An 18,511-nucleotide genomic window follows, 5' to 3' on the forward strand; every position below is an offset into this window, starting at 1 on the left:
GTGAAGAAAATTGTTATGGAGAATCGTCGAATCATAATTAGAGAAGTTGCTGAGGAGGTCGACACATCGGTTGGCTCATGCCATGCAATCTTTTCGGAAATTTTGGGCATGAAGCATATGGCAGCGTAGTTCCTTCCAAAATTGCTGAATTATGACCAAAAACAACGTCGCATGAGTATCGTTCAGGAATTGTTGAAAGACGTCAACGATAATCCAGATTTTCCTAAACGTGTCATAACTGGTGACGACTCCTGGGTATATGGTTATGACATCGAAACCAAAGCCCAATCGTCTCAATGGAAGACTCCAAGAGAACCAGGCCCAAAAAAGCCGAAAATCGGCGAACACTGACTCATATACCCTTAAGATATTTACTCTGCGTATGTTTGGTCCAAATTAGATTAAGCTGCTTTATTTGCAGACCTTATCATGCAGTCCATATAAATCGAGTGGAGAGGGTTCAAAACATTTTTCGCGTTTTACACTACATTCATTCAATTTCTCAGACCCGAAACCATCATACGAATATGGCTATCGATTGATTAGTCTTTCCTATTAAGTGACAGAGGAATTCTTCAGGCACTATCTTTGATCTCGTTATTGGTGAAGTTGACAATCCGGTTCTTCTAGAAAGAATACAGTTTGATATGATTTGCAGAAATTTTCGCCGTTTTAAGATTTTTCGCGTTGTCTTTATTAGGGCATTATTTAGTGCTAATGCGTCACTCGTTAGAACGTTACCTGACTTTCCTTTTCTCTCAATCGTTTTGGGCTTGGTCCTTTCTGGGCCAAACAGGTATTTCAAACGCAAGTAAAAAAATTTAATTTATAAATATTATTTCGTTAATATTTGTTATTTTACTTTTATAATAATTCATTTCGTCAAAATTCAATTTTAACTTGTTTACGTCTTTAGCAATTTAATGGTTTTATGTTCATATTTAATTGTACTTTTTAATCTTAAAAATTTTAAAATATTTATATTTCTATTAAATGTTTGTTCTGATTTTGGTTAAATAAATTAATAAAAAGTTGTTCAACTAGTTGGTCAATAAATCAATTCATCTATGGGACGCTCAAGAACTAGAAATTCTGTAAGCACCAAGTCACATTGAACAGCTAGTAGCAGTAGAGCCAAAACAACAAGAGCAATGTATTTTCTTTTCGCTTCTGGTCACTACAATGTCACAATTTATAAACAAAGATTGATGGTAATAGTTATCTTAGCAAACAAAAAATTTTAAATTGAGAGACTAAATACTCAAAATTAAAAAAAATCAAATCATCTGCTTTACTGATACTCTCGATTCAATGTGCCTTGGTGAGCACGAAATTGCTGAATGATGTAATTGAATAACTTTAATTATAGCAGGTGGCGCTAAAGTAATCCTCCTATCAGAAAATGCTAAACATTTTGCGATTGGCCCCTAATGTCAGTTCTGTTTTGACATTTGTGTAGTAAACACATGCGAAATACACGTTAATAAACAATGTTATGCTACACTGCTCCAGAACACGGAATATTACTGACTATTTATTTGACCAATAATCGGTCGGTGACTTTGGCACAACGTGAATTCCGTCGCAAATTTCCTCGCCGTCTAACGCCTACTGGTGAAACACTGCGACGTTTAGCCGCTCGCCTCGAAGAGACTGGCACAACACAAGATGCTGCCAGGCGTGGCAGACTGCGGAGTAGCCGTTCTGTAGAGAATATTGCTGCTGCAGCCGAGGATGTCATGGAAGCGCCGTCGACATCGACCAGACGACGTGCCACGCAAATGGGTATCAGTCGACGGTCTTTACAGCGAATTTTGGTACAGGATTTGAAGATGTTTCCGTACAAAGTCCGGAGGGTGCATCAGCTGTTAGCTGCTGACCGCCAATCGCGTCTAACATACACTCAAGCCATCCTTAATCACCACCAAGAGGAAGATGATTTTTCATCAAAAATAATCATGAGTGATGAGGCCCATTTCCATCTTAGCGGATACGTAAATAAGCAAAATTTACGCTTCTGGGGCACTGAAAATCCGCGTGTAACCCACGAAGAGCCATTGCACCCGCTCAAAGTCACTGTATGGTGTGCTGTTTTCGCTGGAGGAGTCATCGGACCTTTTTTTTTCGAAGACGTCGCGAGCCAAACGGTTACTGTGAATGGTGAGCGCTACAGAGCAATGATCAATGAGTTCTTTTTGCCGCAACTTGATGAATTGGGATTGGAAAACATGTGGTTCCAACAGGACGGTGCAATGGCACACACTGCACGTGCCACAACCGATATGTTGAAGGATGCATTTCCCGGGCGCCTAATCTCCCGTTTTGGCGATTTGCACTGGCCAGCATGATCGCCTGATTTGACCGCTCCAGACTTCTTTTTGTGGGGCTTTTTGAAGTCGCGGGTTTATGTCAAGCGGCCTCAGACTCTTGCAGCTCTTAAAGACAATATCCGTCAAGAATGTGAGGACCTATCGCCGGAAGTTTTGGCCAAAGTGATGGAAAATGCCATAATGCCTCGTATTTGTGGTGTGCGTCTTGATGTTATTCCACAAATGGAGGGACCTACAGTTTCAAGCCGACTCCGAACGGCAGATATTTTTGTGAGGAGCTTTTTCATGGCAGAAATACACTCGGAGGTTTGCCATTGCCTGCCGAGAGGCGACTGCTATTGGAAAAAACTTTTTCTTCATTTAGGTGTTTCACTGAGATTCGAACCTACGTTCTCTCTGTGAATTCCGAATGGTAGTCGCGCACCAACCCATTCGGCTACGGCGGCCGCAACTTTAATTAGTCAAAATATAATTTTATTTCATGAGCTCAAGGCCAGCTAAATAATAAAACATCAATTTTAATTAATGCACAGCCAACTGCACAGGCTTGTGATATGATCTAACTCCAACAGACACTCTCTTCTCGAAAGTGATTCTATAGCGAGAAAAAGGTTAGAAATCTCGGCCGGAGGTGGCTGGAAGAAATACACATACACCCAGCTCTAGCCATCCCCATCTTAGGTTTACTAGGTTAATGTTAGGTACTGTGATGAGTAGAGAGCACAAAGATCGTCAGGTCAAGGTGTCAAGGTGCCTAGACTCAGCCAAGAGTTTCTGAAGATGAAATCTAAATCAATCAACAATGGCAAATAAATAATAGTAATAATTTAATTTGTCGATTCATTGTTAAACCGGCCTTCAGCTCACAAAATAAAAATACGGAAAATGAGTATTTGGAGGTCACTAAAATAGCTAAAATCAATATTTATCTAAAACAAAATTTGTATTTTGGTTTCCTCTAATCTTCTTCAATTAAATGAGAAAAATATCAGAGATGGTTAGATAAGATTTTGCTTTATTTTTTCCAAATAAATAAAATTACAATGACTGTCCATGTACCGGTATTACACAAAAATCCTAAGAATTCAGGCTAATTTTCAAAATGGCTGAACCGATTTTGATGGATGTTTCACAAGGAAAGGAATATCTGAACACAAAATGGATTCACTAAGTGGCACTGGAATTAAGATATTTCGAAAAACTGCATGACACCTTTAGGCGCAGCCCAAGACGTATTAGTTTCAAGATGGAATCTTGCACACGTGACATTCAAACAAAAAGAACCTAAGAGGAATATGCCAACAACGGTGTCGACTATACTGTAGGTATGAGCACAAATGGTTATTGAGATTGTAAAGAATAAATTTGATTTTATACGATTCCAAGTTTATTTATATAGTGCCCGCCATCTATCGTTACGGATTTGAACTAGGTATTATTTGAAGAATGGTAACTCTTAGCTGTCATCTGATTTGACAGAAAATTAGTTTTATTCTTCCGCTGAACGAAAATGGTTGTGTATACGCTCAAAGACCGCTGGGAAATATTACATTACTTTGAAAATCATGGTAATGTTGCAGAATGTGTACGAAAATTACGTACGGCAATGGGAAGAAGAAAAGCACCGAATGAAGCGTATGTGCGTTATTTTGCGAAAAAAGTAAGGAAACTGGGTTGCTTATTGACAAACCAACGCGTGACCGACCAAAAACCGTGCGCACACCCGAAAATATTGCTGCTGTGGCCGAGACCAACATACGCGATGTCATAGCTGAAATACAGCCGCATACAATCGAAAATGTGTTGAAAAATTGGACCGATCGTATGGGATGGTGCATGGCTAGCCGAGGCAGCCATATGGATGAAGTTGTGTTCCATCATTAACCGGAAGGATTGTACTTCAAAATAAAAAAACAGTTTGGAAAAATATTGAGTAGTTTCTTTTTTAGAGCATTTTTCATTCCGTAAAGTTATATGGCGGACCCTATATAACTGTTGTTTGTAGCGCCTACATTAGCATCCAGTCGCCGCAAGTGCTCTGTCAAATTCATCGCAGAGATATTTTTTACGTGAGCCCTCCTTTGGCAGATGTCTTACAGACCGGTGCTTTGCGTATAATTTAGAAATGATACAACCTTTAAGAGACATGCGGCAGAGTCACTGGTAAGAAAGAGCCAGAAAACGTTAATCTGGTCTTGCCAAACTGGTTTGGCAGTAAAAGCAACTGCATGGCTAGCCGAGGTACTCAATGGTTGAAGTTAAATTCAGCCAATTGTCGGAGGGCTTATAGCCTATTTTCAGCAAGTGTTTAACTGCATCGAAGAGCTCTGTTAAGTTCCATGAGTACCAAGCATTTGTACAGGAATGGAGTTAACGCAAAGAGCTTTTTTTTGTTTTCATTTGAAGTTTGTTGAGAATAGAGCTGCCTGCATTTTTATGTGAAAAGGGACAAACAGCAAAGCAAGTTTCAGGCTTTTGGTTGGTTTTTTAGCCGTTTTTAAATTATTGTAGTATTTACTTCGTTTATTATATAAAATTGAGATCTATGCTGAAAATAATGGAAAAAGTAATTTTCTGCACGAAAGTTTTGCCACACTAAACTTATATAATTTTTCACTTTTACTTGTACTTTTATTATCGCCCTGGTTACGCCTGAAAGTATGTTACACAAAATCTGTACGATATTACCGTTAACATAACACTTTCTGTTTGGCCAGATAACTCGAGTTAACTTCACTCTGAAAGTGAGTTAACACGCATTGCTACAAAAGCAATTCCATGGAAATTGAGTACGATACTTAAATATATTTAGTTATGGGTAAACCGCAGTTAAAACTCGCTGGAAATAGGCCATTACTCCTACTACTAAAGTAAACAAGCATACAAAAATATTGAATTATGATTTTTTACTGAATTGTCAACCTTGCAAATTTCTTTGTTATGTTTAAGAAAAACCAATACTTACATGCAAGTCTTACATAATCCATTTTCAGCGCTTGCCTTACGTAATCCAAAACCAATTTATTTTTATTTTGTTATTAATTTTTTAATCAATTTTGTTTTGTGAGAGACGAAAAAATATGTTCACTTAAGATTTATCACAAACAAGGTACATTGACACAATTATTGATAAGATATACTGGCGCCGTAGTTTTAAATGGGTGTCGCTGCGAAAATCGATTGAAATTTTAGTAAAATTGTATTATTGTTGACCGAAAAAAAACACAAGCTTTTGTGCTACGCCACAAACCCCACGACTGTCACGCACAAATCCACATAATAAAAGTCAAATAAAATCTCGAAAATAAACCGGAAAAAATCAAACAGAAAATTTAGACTGAAAAGAACTTAAAAGTTCGACAGCAGCAGTGGCGACACCTCGCAAACGGAGCGTTTAGCTGCGCGAGCGACGCGTTTGGAACTCTATCTGAGGACTGTGTGCGCTGCGAATGATGATTGCAGTCCAGCCAAATAAAAGATCGAGGCAGCTTTCTGCAGACAATGCAGAATTTACGCCTGTATGCATACAAAGAAGCAATCTCAGCTTAAGCCACATAGATGCAGTGGGAGGGGAAACGAGAGAGAGAGAGGGAAATGATAGATTTGCGTGTGGGTGGAATGTGGAATATGCAGGGGAGAGACGAATGGTTAGGAATTTCGTGGATTGTCGTGATTTATGTACAGTTGGTCTCATTCACACACGCTAGGCGCACGTTGCAGCGAGTTCGGCTGCAGGTCCCTAGTTGCTAAAAATACAATGCACTGGAACATTAGCTGAGCGCAATGGAAGTCTGCATTCCAATAGACATGGCTGCGCGTATAGAGTATATAAATATATATGTATGTATTGCATATAGAGAGCTATTTTATCGAGCTGTGAAAGTGAAAATTTTTAAGGACCTCAATGGACCTTTTGCATGAGTTGATATTTTTATTTATCAAACTTTTTCTCTGCGCAAGCACTTCGCGTTTAATATTTCCTAGCACTTGGTATACTTTTTTTTCTTTAATTAAATTAATTAATATATGTGTATTGTATATTATATTTTTTTCTGAACACTAACTTTCTCGTTAAGAGATCTCCGCTTCAACCGTTCACACCACACAGCAGGACTACGCACGAAGAACTAGCCTCAGTATCCTTTTGGGCCTCACATGGTTGCGCCATAGCCATGGACCATCTCAGTGGGCATAAGAAATTCACCGCAATACCAGTGCGTATCCTACTATCGCCAGTTAGTAAGAGCAGTGCAGCGCTAGTGTGGTGAAAAGCTGTACTGGCTCCTTCGTTGCTGTGATGCTAAGGAATTTTCACTGCCTGCTATTTGCATGCACACACACAGACACATCAGGCTGGGGTAAGCTTGTGCTTATGCGGATGTGTGTGTGTGTGTGCCTGGCGAGGGTGGCTTGCGCACAGGCAACAGTTTCAATTGTTTCAGTATGATATTCGGCACATACATAAACTCACACGTACATAGCGAATCACACTCATTGTGCTGTAGTGTGGGCTGCCACCTGCTTAACTGACCAATCAGAAACGCGACAAGGTGGAGCTGCGTCGCTAAAATCAAAACACACACACACGCACAACGATGAATGTGGGCACGTACATAAGTACACACATATACAGCTTTCCTGTATAAGTATGGCGCTTGCATAAGCGTATATAAGATAAATGTTTGTGCTCCACACTTCGCCCAGCTCCATTGAAGGGCAATCGTGCGTGAAACATAGTTATTTTGTTGCCAAGCAATTCGCATTGTTTCAGCTCCAGCGCCATTCATGCCACTCTACTGCTTGGCACTGATATATGGTATGAAATTCCATTGTTTTTCACAACATTTTAGCGCTCGCTCATTCCTGAGTCTGACTTCTAGTTCCGCTCTAGCTGTATTTGTTTATTTTTCCCCACTTCCAGTATAACTTCTGTTCGAAAAGTGTGCGCAGTTTGTCAATCTCTTTTATCTAATTTAAACGCCATTGTAGCCAATGCATAATACACATTTTCATACCCTCTTTTCATTCCTCAAAACATTTTTCAAGGGCTGATTTTTCAATCACCTTCAGCACCTTCTGCAAATTCTGCTTTTTCGTCTAAATCATCTTAAAACTTTTTGCGTCATGTGCGTTGTGGTAACACGAAGGGGCTTCACGGAACTAAGTCTAGTGAAAATAGAGCTTGGAAAGCGTATTAATGTTTCCTTGATCACATAGTTAAGTGGAACTTTGTCGAGCTGTTGCGGTTAGGGTATACGGCGAACATTCTCGCTCAAAAACTTCTGAACAAACTAATAGTTTGTTGGTTGATGTAACTAGTGATTAAAACACCAAATAATTCAAACAAGGTCTTTTCAATAAACGTAAATACATATAACTGAAATATAAAACAAAGACAAAAACAATTTGCTGTGGATGTTGTGCTCCCGACGCAGCACCCTTTTAAAGTCACGATTAATCGGCATTCGTTCCTCTTACCCATTTTCACAATAAAGAGTTGAAGATCGTTCACAGCTATAGGAAGGCCACAATCCCCTACATACCCTATTTTGCCTAAGTGGCATCTACAGTTGAATTGTTTAGGACCAGTTCACCTGCAATTATTCCCATAAATGGAAAACTTTTCCTTGGTTTTCCGAAAAGCTAAGTCCGTAATTTACCCCGGCACACCTTTACAAAGCTTTTGACATTATTACAGAGCGAGGTTACACGTTTATAAAGAATACTTGGAGATGGTCGAAGTTGCGCGAGTTAGCTGACTTCATATGGGGCGGCGAAAAAACATTGGCCCAGCACCGTGAATGATAGAATAGTCTTGTCGAGGCCCTATGCTACCAGAGACCCAGATTGCTTACTACTTGGTCGAAAAGGTAGCAATGCTAATTCTGAACTAGAGTCAGGGTAGAACAATTTTACAACCTCGCAAATGGCTGATATTATCTTCAAATCAAGTAGACTCACAAGCGCAATAGTTTCCCGCACTTACTCAACAGTTTATTTTGGAATCGTCCGTGAAGATAAATTCTTCGAGACGTTTATTGAATAGGATATGCACTCTTTTCTATGGCGAAAAAAAAATTAAATTTTTAATCGAAGAAAACTGAATTTATAATGAAACATTCCGGTTTCTGATTAAATAGATTAAATCCATTTCCATCCACATTCAGGCCACTCCGAGAAACATCTTCTTTAATAAACCGGTTCATCTATCGGTGGCGTATGACAAATATTGTGCGGAGCCTCTATTAAACATGAATTTTTTATATATAGATGAGGTATGGCAGGGCTATTTAACCCATAAGGCCAGCTTATTCAAAATCTTCACAGTATTTTTGATGACTGCAGAGCTCTGATAGAGCTTCCACTTCAAAGAATGCCGCTACTACTCTTTTGAGTGTGATGTGCCAAAATATTTCGTCTTGCCATAACAAAACAAAAGCTTAACTGAACCAAAAACAAAACGAACGAAAAAAAAACAACAGTTAAAAAATAACACAAATCCTGTTTACGTCTCTTCTGAGACTATTTAACAATATAAATTTAAAAGTTAATATACAAAAAAGTTTAAGAATTAGTTGATGAACAATACGACACAATACATATTCCATATTCTATTAATTTATCCTAACTTTTATTTTTAAAGCTTTGATTTTGTATTTTATAATCTTTATTTTCTTTTTGTTTTTATTTTTCTCTTTTTTCATTAAATCTCAATTTCGCTTCTGAAATAAAGTGGCATAAATCCTTAAAAATCAATTTCATCACAATCAACATATCTCAAAACCACCTCGTACCTATTCTTATATACTTTATTATATGCTTATACTTCGAGCAGGCAACGCGCTCAGCTTTAAATTTCTAATACTATTGCTCCTATCCGACTTATCTTCGAAAAAGTTTCTCTTAAAAATAAAATTAAATACATCTTCTGATTCACAAGATAGTCAATATTATTTTCATTTCCCCTCAACGACTGGCAATTGATTATATTGAAGGAATTTCATATCATTTCTCATACGATTCCCTATTCTCCAATTTAAAAGTAATTCATTTTAATCTTTATTGACTTTTAGATTCTTAAAATTTATTTAAAAATTCTGAAAGATTAGAGAAATGCTCGTATAAGATAGTAAACATTTTATTTCTTCAAGATTTTCTGCTAACACTGGCCTACCGGTTAATTTTAATGGAAGTAAATCAATGGGCGCCAATATATTTGGTATTTTTCTGTCAGTTGAAAGACTTAAATTTTTTTCAAAAATATTCGGTACCATCAAAAGATGTTCTGTAGAACATCTTATAAGGGGAATATTTAGAAATGTTATCCGCTGAATTTTCATCCAAGTTACATCCGCAGTATTTTTTACTCATCTTGTGGTCGAGTTTTCACGTGACTTCGGGGAAATAAAACCGTCAACAACGTTCGTTTTACCGAAAATGTTTTTTTCTCTCGCACTGCTGCTTATTTATTTACCTGAATAACCATCAATTGACATTGAGGAAAAAATAGAAATTATTCCTTTGCTCTCAGCGATGAAGATCATCCTCAAAAGGACACTAAATTAATTTTAAATTAAAAAGACCACACACATTATTTGATAGGTGCGCTCAAAAGTTCCACGTACTCGTATTAAAGCGCGCTGCATTTAAATGAGAAATTCCTGGTACTTTTTGAACAGAAGTCATATAATGCGTGCCTGTTTGTTTGTATGGCTTGGCTCTTCTTGATTTTTGTATCGGCCATTTTGAATTCGGATCTCCCTCCCTCTGCTGATTTATGTAACTTATGTTTTTTGTGATGTGAATATATTGGAAATTTTTAACTTTTTATGGCTACTTTCATGTTTTATGGGCTTGCATTTACAGATTTTTACAACTTGTGTCTACGTGTGTGCAGGCTGCCAAACAAGACAATTGCATATAAAGTAGTTTTTACAGCTACACCTATGTATTCATGTATTTATATATTACATCTGTATGCTGCCTATAGTTTAACAGAGCAAAAGCTTCAAACGCTGTACTTATTTTTAGTTGGTATATTTATAGCTGAGAGTTAATAACTGTCTTTGCACAGTTAAAATTAATCTATCTGTCCGTTCATCGGGCTGAATCAATTTTTATTTGTACCAGCAAATACCAACAAGGACTCGCCAGATTTAATCTACAGGCTTTTAGTCATTGGCCTTGTGAATTTTGATAGGCACTGAGAATACGCGAGATGGGCGGTGAGAATCAACCGTATGTATGATTCGTCAAACAGAGAACATGATTTGTGCTGCGTTTGCGGATGATTGCTGCTACTGAATCGACATTGAGGATGCCCTAACTCCTAGTTGGAGCATACGGCGTCGACAACTCCTCTTCGCAATCGAACACGGTTTCGTGGCAAGGGCTCCAAGATCATTCCAAGTCCTATTTAAAGACCTCATTTTCACCTCCGTTGTACGGCGTCAGATGGTTCGTGATCTCCCTACATTTCGTCTTGTCTGTTGGAAAGGGGTTTAATTTCAGCGTCTGTTTAGCGATGTTGCCGTCACTCTTCCTCAGTGGCTGTGGCCGGTCTATTGCCATTTCCTTCTGCCTTGATTAGCCTTCCTCAGTAATTCGATGTCAGATATAGTTCGAGGTGTACTCAAGAGTAATAGTATCCACCGTCCAGTAATCATAGTCCTTAGTGGCAAAAGCAAGTTTAAGATTTTTGGATCAGATAGTCGCCGTATGGAATGGCGAAGGGAAATGAAGAGCAGCAAATTAAAAATCTTAAATACACTAATACTCACGTCGAAGGTTCTACCATGTTTTAGGGTTGCAGCACAAGAAGTCGGAAATCTAGTTTTTATAAATGGCTCGATGGATAATCATCTTTATTTGTCCATTCTCAAGGGAAATTTACATTCCAGTGCGGAATAATGGTACATGTGAAGAAACGAGTTTTTTATTTCAACACGATAACGCTCCCAAGCGTATATCTTTTGAAGTAAAAATGTGGGTACGTTTCAACACAAAGCATTTGTAAACACCTCCCCAAAGTCATGATATAAACCTTATAGAAATCTTTAGACTATTTAGAGGATAAAGTGCGGAACACAAATTACCTTAAGGCTGTTTCGTTCGAGAAGTAGGGAAAAAATACCTGCCGAATTTCCTCGAAAGTTGGTAGAATCTATGTCCAATATTAAAAAGCCTTTACATATATTTATACACTACTACCAGTCAGAAACAAACCACTTTTGTGAGCAGCAAATTCTAACTTATTTATAATTTATATTTCTATACTGTTAGAGAAATTTGGAAGCTGCAAAAGTCGAGTCCATAAAACCTTAATTGCAAGTGCTCCGAAAGTTTTGCGATATTTATATTCTACACTTTCACAATTCAAAAAGATACGCAGCTTGATAACCAGCGAAAGCTTATGTGTATTCTCTACACCGTAGCTGAATGAGTTTGTGCATTACTACCGCTCGGTAGAACTCATGTTCGAAATCTACTGAGAGCATGAAACTCCAAATTATGAAAAAAGTTTATTTCTGATTCGGAGGCGGCGGTTTGTTTGGTGGTTTCATCGTCCTCCATACAGAACCCAGAAGTTCATTGGTGTATATTCCCAGGTTAGTAAGATGATAATTACATCTACAATGCAATGCTAGAGTTCCTGTGACGATACTGCAAATATTTTTTATTTAATTCCGGTCTGCATTACAATCGCGTACCGGAACCCAAATCACGACAAAGGTTTGAATGGGCGTTGTCGTGGCTAGTGTGTTCATGCCACACTATCAATTGCTACCGTAATTGCTTTTCACATTTTTTAATACTCACATTGGATGTTGGTGCAGGGTCTGAAAAGTTCAATGAAATAAGGGCAACCTTAAGAAAAACTATAAGCATGCATTCTATCAAGCGTGCCATGACGATTAATATAAATGACCACCAAATAAAAACCGCCTACTCAAGATGTTACCGAATAAATGGATAAGAAAAATAGGGTGGATAAATATAGTAACTTGAAATTGAAATTGAAATTTTAAAAGGTCGAGTCAAGGAGCACCAGGATATATGGTAGCTCCTAAAACACTCAGGCTAAAAAGCCCATTGTATTTAAAGCTCTGGAAAGGGGGTTGATAGTCAAGGAGGAAAGGAGAAAAGTATCAGAGAAAGAGATAAGAAAGAATAGAGACAGATATAGTTAGTCCTGTGAAAATTTTCCAGATTCTTTGGTAAATCTGTAAATATCCTCCAGTTTTAGAGAACGAATATTACTCATTCTCATGACATCGGAACCCAAAACTCGTAGCCGTGCTCTAGCAAAGGCAGGACACTCACAGAGAAAGTGCTCAGTGCTATCCGCCTCCTCCAAGCATGACAGGCATACCGGGTTCTCGATGATTCCAATGGTGGTCATGTGCCGACCCCATGGGTTGTATCCTGAAATGATGCCGACCATCAACCGAATGTATTTCCTTCTAAGTTTTAGTAGAAAGTTTGACAGTTTTCTGTTCGGACTTGTCACAAAACACTTTGCAGTTCTGCAGCGTTCTAGACCCGACCATCGTTCTTTATGCAGATTACCTACATAATCGCTGATCCAATTCATGATTCCTGCGGAACGGATTCCGATTATTGAATCTGGCCCCTGTGGGGCCACCGCTGATCCACGGTTGTCCAATTCGTCGGCGATTTCGTTTCCTTGAACCCCGGAGTGTCCCGGAACCCATAAAAGTACAAGCCTGTTTTGTCTTGCGACAGAATTGAGCTTCTTCTTACATTCTTGAACAATCTTTAAGGTTTGCTTCGCGTTTTCAGGGCCTTCAGTGCAGCCGTATAAAAAAAATAAATAATTGGCGCGTACATTATGTTTGGTGTTTGTCAGGTGTTTGGCCGAGCTCCTCCTCCTATTTGTGGTGTGCGTCTTGATGTTGTTCCGCAAATGGAGGGACCTACAGTTTCAAGCCGACTCCGAACGGCAGATATTTTTATGAGGAGCTTTTTCATGGCAGAAATACACTCGGAGGTTTGCCATTGCCTGCCGAGGGGCGACCGCTATTAGAAAAATGTTTTTATTAATTTTGCGTTCACCGAGACTCGAACCAACGACCTCTCTGTGAATTCCGAATGGTAATCACGCACCAACCCATTCGGCTACGGCGGCAGCCGTATACCTACATGAAATTGTAAGCTTTGGAAAACGCCTAGAATATAATACGTATTTGACGTTATTACTAGCTAATATGATTATTGAAAGAAATCGTTCGCCTAGGCCTTCTAACTCATCAGCATATTTCACATCCTTAACCTCTAACATATACAGTAACTGGTAGGCAGAGAATTACTAAATTCAAGGAGCGGCGTGACTTTAAGTACGACAAGCGAAGTCTATGAATACCATCTTCAAGCCTAATTTCTTCAGCTATGGTTTTATTTATACAAAAAACTTTCAAATCATCTACATAAAGCAAAAATTTTGCAAAAGAAAGTGAACGACTTATATCATTAATGAAAAATGTGAAGAGAAGTGGATCTAAGTAAGAGCAAAAAGTAAGGAGAATTTATTTCTCAAAGTTCGCGGAATTAAAATTTCGCTCTAGTTATTTTTTTCATGAGTTGGCAGCACTGTTAATAACATCTGGGCCAACTTTCATGTGAATGTCATTATCAGTAATATATTTACGCTTGTGTTTACCAAACGACCAAGAGAGCATTTTTCGAATTTTACAATGTCTGATTTGATTGAGCAGAGAAGTGCCATTAAATTTTGTTTGCGGAATGAAATTTCGGCTGCGGACACATTTAGTATGTTGCAGAAGGCATTTGGTGATTCGACCATGTCGCAGAAAAATGTTTATAAGTGGTACAAAGACTTCAAAGAGGGTCGAGAACGTGTTGATGACTTGAAGCGCTCCGGACGACCATCGACGTCAACAGATGACCAACACGTCGATAAAATGAAGGAGTTAGTGCTCAAAAATCGTCAGTTGACTGTTAAAGACCTTACTGATATGATCGGAATATCAGAAGGATCTGTGAAAACCATTTTGAAAGACCATTTGGGCCTACGAAAAGTCAAATCTCGTTTGGTACCGAAAACTCTCAATTTCTTGGAAAAAAGTCGTCGCGTTGATGTGTGTGAAACAATGCTTTCAGACTATCAGGACAAGCTCAAATGCATCATTACGGGAGATGAGACTTGGATTTATGCTTACAACCCTGAAACAACTGACCAATCAAGCGAATATGGTGCGAAAGGCGAGGCCAGACCGAAAAGAGCACGTCAAAGTCGTTCAAAAATAAAGGTCATGATGACAGTTTTTTTCGATTTTCGTGGTGTGGTGCACTATGAATTCCTTCCACCTGGCCAAACTGTTAATAAGGAATAGTATTTGAGCGTTATGCGTCGTTTACGTGAAGCAATTCGTCTAAAAAGACCAGAATTATGGGCCAACAACTCTTGGGTTTTGCATCACGATAATGCACCGTCTCACACTGCACTCGTTCTTCGTGACCATTTCGCCAAAAATTCCACGCATATCGTTCCGCAACCACCGTATTCGCCTGATTTGGCTCCGTGTGACTTCTGGCTATTCCCAAAACTCAAGAGACCACTCCGGGGAACGCGTTTCGAGTCGATTGAGGAGATAAAAGCTGAATCGGAGAAGGTGCTGATGGCTATACCGGAAATGGACTATTTGGCATGTTTCGGGGATTGGAAAAATCGTTGGCAGAAGTATATTTCATCGAAAGGGGATTATTTTGAAGGGGATGAAATTGATTTACAAGAATAAATAAAGATTTTTCATTTTACAACCAAATTCACCTTACTTTTTGCCCACAGTAGTACGCTACCTTGTGGTACCCCGGAAGATAAAATGCACGGGCTAGCAATAACACCAACAATTATAACAACAATAATATACAAATATGAATCCAACGAACTCAGGATTTTGAATTAATATTCCACGCGATACTCTATCAAATGCTTTCGAAATTTCTGTATAACAGTTGACTCAGGACTCGAAACAATAGTCTTTGAAAAAAGCAATATTAAAGGCAGCCAGGTCTGCTAACAGGTGATATGGGAAAATAGTAGATTTAACTACAAAATTAAATTTGGCATTCACTATGTGTTAAAAGACTTCTGAAATCGTGAAAAGTTTGGAAATTGATCTATAATACGAGCAACATTTGAATTACTTTATTTTGTTCCTCGCTTTTCTCAACTGGTTAAGAAGCCAGGTACCTCGGCACATACTATTACACTTTTAAAGTAGTAGGGGGCTTCGCCTATTTGAGGATGATAATTAGAATATCTCTTTCTATAAGTGCTACTTTGTACTAAGCAGGCAGTCAAGTCTTCTCGAAAGTCCGTCGAACAAAAACAATTTTATATACATAAGTCTCTCTTCAGACCTTTGCGTTTAAGCGACGCAGAAGCTTCGACGACGACATTTGATTGATCAGCCCTTGTAGTGTTCGAAAGAGGGATAGAGCAAGATTCTGTGCAATATTTATGGCGAATATAACCAGCTGATGGAATGAAGAATGTCTTTACATTGACACTAAATCCAAAAAAGTGCCCTATCAGTTCCGAGATAATATATAGGCTGACCAATAAAGTTGCCTGCTCATCTCTAGTTAATTTCAGATAGAGCGATTACGCCGCACTAAAAGACTAAAGCATTGTATTCATTAAATTTAGATGCAAATTTAGATACTACAGTATAAAATGACTCTGGCGCATCTATTCACAAATAAAAGGAAAGTAGCGTAAAAAAAATAGATGCGAACAACCGCCACCACCGAACAGAAAATAATTGTAGAAGAGGGTGACTACATTTCTCATACATACATACATGTACATCTACTATGAAAGTAAGAGTGTGCTATCAATGCATTGACGATCCTTAGCGACCGATTATTATCAAGAATTACGCATACATACTTACATACATACATATTAACGCAATAAATGACGGCAATGAGCCATCTCATTCAGCCAACGTCACTTTTCTCCATTCCAAGGCTACAAAGCTCGTAAAGTGGGCGTCGCTCACGGACGTAAATGAAAATGTCTGCAAGTTAATTTACCGTTATGAAGTTGTATATTATTAACTTTTGTCCTTGAATGCTGGGCAACCGTTGCCATGATACGTTACGGGCACGCCACCTGCGCCCACCTTCCGCTCTTATCTGCATATCAGTCGGCAACTTTGATAATTGAATAATAAAGTTTTTTACTTTGAAATTCTTTGACGGTAGTGGAGTTTGGTGGCTTTCAAAGTAAACCGCTTAAGTACAAAATAGTTTCGAAGCATAAAGACGATATGCTTTTGCTAAATTTAATAAATACATTTTTCAAAGAAATGTTGAGCTTCTTTGGAAAAATAACATGCAGAAAACATAGTTGCTTATGTCCAGTAATGAGTACAAGTATGTGTGTGTCTATAGGCTAATTTGATAGCATTGCCAGCTCTGTATCATAAAATGTAAGACCGGTTGGTACACCTAGAGTTTGGAGTTTGAAATAACAATTTTTTTGACTTTCACGGTGAAAATAATATCCGTGATATTGGGTAGTCGAAAAAGTCTTTTCGTATTTCTAATCAAACTTCAACTTATTTTTTTTATATATTATTTATAATGAACTTTATTAAACCAAATATGTACCATTTTGGTCCACCAACTTTTGCCATTTTTCTTCTAGAGACATTATACCATCAGTGTAAAACTTTTGTGGTTTCTCGGCGAAACACTGCGACAAGTAATTTTCAGAGGCTTCTCTTGAAGCCAACTTTACTCCATTAAGGGAGTTATGCATTGACCGAAACAAATGGTAGTCCGATGGTGCAAGTTCAGGGCTATATGGTGGATGCATCAAAACTTCCCAGCCAAGCTCTCCCAGTTTTTACCGAGTCATCAAAGATGTGTGTGGCTTAGCGTTGTCCTGATGGAAAACGACGCCCTTTCTGCTGATCAGTTCTGGCCGTTTTTTTCGATTGCTTGCTTCAATCTCATCAGTTGTTGACAGTAAAGTGTAGAATCAATCGTTCGAGCCGGCTGGAGCAGCTCATAGTGGATGATTCCTTTCCAATCCCACCAAACACACAGCATAACCTTTCGAGGCGTCAATCCTGGCTTTGCAACCATTTGTTGAGCTTCACCACCCTTGCACCATGACCTTTTTCCCACATTATTGTCGTATTTGACCCACTTTTCGTCTTCCGTTACCATTTGCTTCAGAAATGGTTCGATTTCATTTCGTTTCAGCAAAGAATCGCAGATGTTAATTCGGTCCATTAAATTTTTCACAGACAATTCATGTGGTACCCAAACATCGAGCTTCTTTTTGTAACCAGCCTTTTTGAAATGGTTCAAAACCGTTTGATGATGAATGTTTAGTGCCTTGGCGATGTCATGGCAGCTTATGTGACGGTCCTGGTCAATCTTTTCCATAATTTCATCGACTTTTTCAACGATAAGTCGACCGGAGCGAGGTGCATCTTTCACATCCTAATTTTCAGAACGGAAGCGAGCGAACCATTGTTGTGCTACACGAACTGATACAGCGTCGTCTCCGTAAACTTCACAAATTTCATTGGTGGCTTGCGTGGCATTCTTTTCTTTTTTTATACAAAAATTTCAAAATATAGCGAATTTCTTCATTATTTTCACTCATTTTTGAACAGCTATAACTTTTTTCAACTTCACCTTTCTAACACCATATGATATGACACAATGTGATTGGTAGCACTGGAGATAGATGACTCCGACGACATCTATTGACAAAATACGAAAAGACTTTTTCGACTACCCAATATGTTAGATATTTATATTATGGTTAGATATTTAAAAAGTGGGTTGCTTTTCGTTTGAAATAAGTTAGAAAAAATTCGACAATTTTTTGCTGCCTAAAACTGCGATTTTCCTGCCTAAATTTTAATAGTCGTTCTATGAGTTTTATTTCCTCCTCTGGTAAAATATGTTTACCCAGGTGTTTGTGCCGCTTATGCATAAGTGCTGGACACGATGTCAGCAGTTTCATTTTCCTCCCTACAGACTCTGCAAGTTCTATTGGAGTATATACCCAGGTTAGTAAGATAATTATTTAGTCCTCAATGCCCTTTTAGAACTCCTCTGACGGTTCTAAAATTATTTTCATTTAATTCCATACAATCTTTAAATCGGTT

At 38.4% G+C, this 18,511-nt stretch overlaps 1 protein-coding gene across 3 annotated transcripts in view; it reads right to left on the bottom strand.

Annotated features, from left to right (window-relative positions):
* The window catches only part of LOC128864380 (vesicular glutamate transporter 1), a 42,852-nt gene extending 36,411 nt beyond the window's left edge, over positions 1-6,441 (bottom strand). Inside the window, exons 1-2 of one of the 3 annotated variants that reach the window (XM_054104014.1) lie at positions 6,395-6,441; positions 5,296-5,497 (exon numbers count right to left, since the gene is read on the bottom strand). The gene's annotated coding sequence lies outside the window, so the exon portion shown is untranslated. Of the gene's footprint in view, positions 1-5,295; positions 5,498-5,580; positions 5,744-6,240 lie in introns of those variants that run through there. The other 2 variants (XM_054104012.1, XM_054104013.1) reach the window with 2 other exon arrangements.
* Positions 6,442-18,511: the final 12,070 nt, after the last annotated feature.

This window comes from Anastrepha ludens, chromosome 5 (assembly GCF_028408465.1).
Source record: "Anastrepha ludens isolate Willacy chromosome 5, idAnaLude1.1, whole genome shotgun sequence".
In the NCBI taxonomy this organism is placed as follows: domain Eukaryota; kingdom Metazoa; phylum Arthropoda; class Insecta; order Diptera; family Tephritidae; genus Anastrepha; species Anastrepha ludens.